The sequence below is a fragment of the Atta colombica genome, unplaced genomic scaffold (assembly GCF_001594045.1).
Source record: "Atta colombica isolate Treedump-2 unplaced genomic scaffold, Acol1.0 scaffold1, whole genome shotgun sequence".
Lineage (NCBI taxonomy): Eukaryota > Metazoa > Arthropoda > Insecta > Hymenoptera > Formicidae > Atta > Atta colombica.
The window spans coordinates 1,468,628-1,472,548 of NW_017259183.1; the positions used below are offsets into that span (position 1 = coordinate 1,468,628).

Genomic DNA, 3,921 nt, shown 5'->3' on the forward strand with positions numbered 1-3,921 from the left:
TTATATTCCTTTTCATTTATCAGTATATAAAAGTAATACGTATAAATTAGTATATGATTTTATACACGTAGTGCTATTCTCTTACAGCATGAGCAAATTTGCACTTTTGGTATAACAAATATATAATTAAAAATGGAAATAATAAATATTCTTCTTGAAACTTCTGACGAAATTAGCTATATTACGAATACTTAAATTTGTAAATATACGTATATTATGTAAATATACATTGATAATGTGGATAATATAACCAATAATATAGTTTAATGAAATGTTTAAACGATCTTTATTATTTGAACTATAAAGTTATACGAAATAATTTTATAATAAAACAAGTTAGTGTGTGGTAGACCCGAAGAATGGTATAAATAATATTTTTGGCAAGTTAATTGCAACAGTAATTATTTTGAAATGAAATTTATCAATTTCTTGAGACAGAGCTTTGATTATACGCGGGATATACTTGAGTTAGTTGAGAAAACGAACTTCTTCCGTTTGTTCCGCGTTGGACTTAATTCGCGTAAATGGAAATGCCTCTCAAACAGAAAGACAGGCATAATTTACATTCCGCGCCGCGAAAGTGACATATCAGAGGACTGCAGGAAAATCGCTCGATGTTCTAGTTAGGACCCTTCGACGTTCATTAAATCAAAGTGAATTGCATCTGAGAGATATGTTAATTGACCGACCATTAATGTAGTCGTCGATCAAATGAACGACATAAATGATCCTGGCAATATAATTATTGTTAATAGTACTGCTGTCGAATTGTATTTACAGTTAGTCTAATTAGATTTAGTTGCTTGTACATGATACATGAATCGTACATGAATCTCAAGCAAAGAAATACTTTTAAGTCAGTTTAGTGAGATGAATTCTATATGTAATTTTTAACTTTGATTTCAACTATACTGTTGCTATTTATTATTATATTTATTTCATATGTAAATAACGCCTTTCCGATTACAGTAATTTAATAATTTTAAATCATTCGATATGCATGCAAAATTTATTTTCATGTTTGTATAAAAATATTTCTGTACAATATTTTTATTAAATTTTGCATATCGACTCTTCGTAGCGATTTATTATATGAATTTTGACATTCCGTATAATTTTTAAAAAGTCTCAAAAATTTTCTCTTTAAAATGCGTTTTGTGATATTCTTTTAATTACAAAAGCATGTTATCATTTTTACACAGCTCTATTTCATGAAAATATTTAAATTAAAATTTATATGGTACATTATTCTTTTATGTTTCCAATGTTTTTTTTTAACATTTTTATAAATTTATCTATAGATTTTTTTAAATAAGATTACTATTGAAAAACACATAAAATTAATTTATTATGAATTTGTTAAATAGATAAAATAATTGGTGAAAATATGATAATGATAACGCGATGAAAATGGATATTCTATAGACGTTTAATCCACTTCTATGGTGTTGAACCTCTTTTCTGAGAACTGCCGGCGCATTACAGGAGATTGTTTTCATTGAAATGAAAAAACTTTCCTGTTAAGCGTCTTACGTCTGTAATTCGTTGAAGAGTTCTCTCTCGACAGCTCGATATTAGTTTGCTGAGACACGTTCAAAGGAAAAATTAACGTATGCCAATTGTACTCGAGGGATTAATTAATCCGCGACGCCATCACAGTTGCAATTTCGACTGCGATTCCGCTATTGGGGGATTTTAGTGTTACCGCGTATATATCTCGTAACGAAGCGCAATTGCCGTAGGAAATACGATGACTGTAAATCCTCGTGTCTGAATTTTTCGAGCCGGCTTAACCGCGCGATTAATTTACGCAAAAATTCACTCGATGAATGCATGCATTGCGATTAGGAAGAAAGAGAGAGAGAGAGAGAGAGAGAGAGAGAGAGAGAGAAAGAGAGTGAAAAAGAGCAAGCATAACATACACGTGCAATATACTCTTCTCGCGAGCACAGACGGGGCATTGCTTGACGCATGCGTGTTTTGCTATGACTGACACAATTAATTTGTAAATTACACGGTCCGGAACGTAATCAACCGGTACTGCTAACTTCGCTGGCGAATTGTCGGCTTATTATATTTACCGGTGGATTTACGCATCGCGTTTGAAGTTTGCGAACCGGATGTGCTCGCGTTTTCGGAGGAAAATTGCGCATGGCTCGTTTGCCCCGTTTCGTTGCTTTAGTTCAGTTATTAACTAAATGGCAGAGTAATGCATTAAGCATGCTAGATAGCCAAAATTATCCCGTTACAGCACGCATACAACGTTCGATCTTGATAATGTATTCGTTGCTTGGCAACCGATGCGCACAATCGATGCGTCTGCACAAAATCACGCATGAGAATTAATACGCGGCGAAGAAGGGATTGCGATTATTACGTAATTTGGTTAAACCGCTGCGTTTGCTTGTGTAAGATAATAAATCCGAGAGGGTCAAACGGTGTAATAAATAAATGAATTTAAGTCTACACTCTAAAAAATATTGATGTTAATCAATAAAATCAATTGGATTTAACATCCCTGGTGTGGATCTAACATCCATGTGGTGTATATAATTCTCACTGTATTGGTGCTAATATTAATCATATGCATTAAATTATAGTTCAAATCAAATAACTTGATACGCTTATGGTCTAAAAAATACCAATGTGAATTTAACATCATGCGATACTGATATAAACATCAGGGGTTTGAAGTTCATGTTATTAATATTAACACTATAAGCGTATCAAGTTGTTTAAGCTACAATTTAATGTGTACTCTGGTTGGAATTGAAAAAGAGAGAAAGAACATGAAAAGAGTTAATCTCATTCAAATCGAGGCGGTTTCTCGATCACAGAGAAAACTTCGGATTGAGGCACGCATTCTTTTATACCGCAAGTTGATATCGCAGTTTATGCATAGAAACGAGGCGAAGCCAGGATCTCATATTTTCCTCGCATGGAGGATCGCAACCCAACCCCGTGACACACTTACATTAGTATATGTCTATCCCCGCACCCCGAATGTTCTCCCTAGGGTGGTCCATATAGCGAATTGGCTGCTGCCCTTTATTTCTCCCTATCTTCCTCCGCATCCCAGCATCCCTCCTTCTTCTCTTTCTGCATCACATTCTCTTTCTCCCACCTCAGTCTCTTTTCCTTTCGCGAATATGTCTCTCCGGGCGATTCTGATATATGAATTGTGGCCCGAGCTTAAAGATATTCCAGAATAAAATTATGGATACGATATCATTTCTTCTGGCACGCACCACGCGCAGAGCCGTGTATCTATCGTGTTATCCCCCTGGCACTTTCGTGGTTTTATTAAGTTAAAAGTCTTCCCCGACTCATGACGAAGTATTCCGTCGCGCCGTGGCAGCCTTGTTTTTTGATATACCCTCCATCCCGATCTTCGTGCCAATTGATTTATCTTCGTCTATTTCTTCGACTTGGCATGAAAACTTGTCTTCGTCCCTATGATAAACGAAATAGATATAAAAGCGGCTCCAGACGACATGGCCATATGTATGCCAACATTAGCAAGTACACTGCTAAATTTATAATGTCAAATTTTATCCAATTAGAGTTATTTTTAATTATTTCTATAGATCGCCACTATTCCTATTTCCTGATATGTCGTTATTTGACTAAAATAATGAAGTTAAACAATTTAATTTAAGAAAATGTATTAAATTTTACTCAAATTTAGTTTAAATGCATTTACTAAGTGCATACATTAAATAAACGATGTTTACTTTGAAATTAATTTACATTTTGACATACAGGGTGCGTCATCAAAATTCGGATAAATCGAACAATTTCTTTAAACAAAATGTTTTTAATGAAAAATTAAATATTATTACAAAAAAACTTCTTTTACATGGCACTTGGGGGATCCCTATAGAACACAATTATTTGATATATCCCCCCCCCCCCCCCCTT

The 3,921-nt window shown here is 34.2% G+C and overlaps 1 protein-coding gene across 1 annotated transcript in view; it reads left to right on the top strand.

Annotated features, from left to right (window-relative positions):
• Positions 1-3,921, top strand: part of LOC108693862 (nephrin-like) — a 54,378-nt gene that overhangs the window by 873 nt on the left and 49,584 nt on the right. The window lies entirely within an intron of this gene.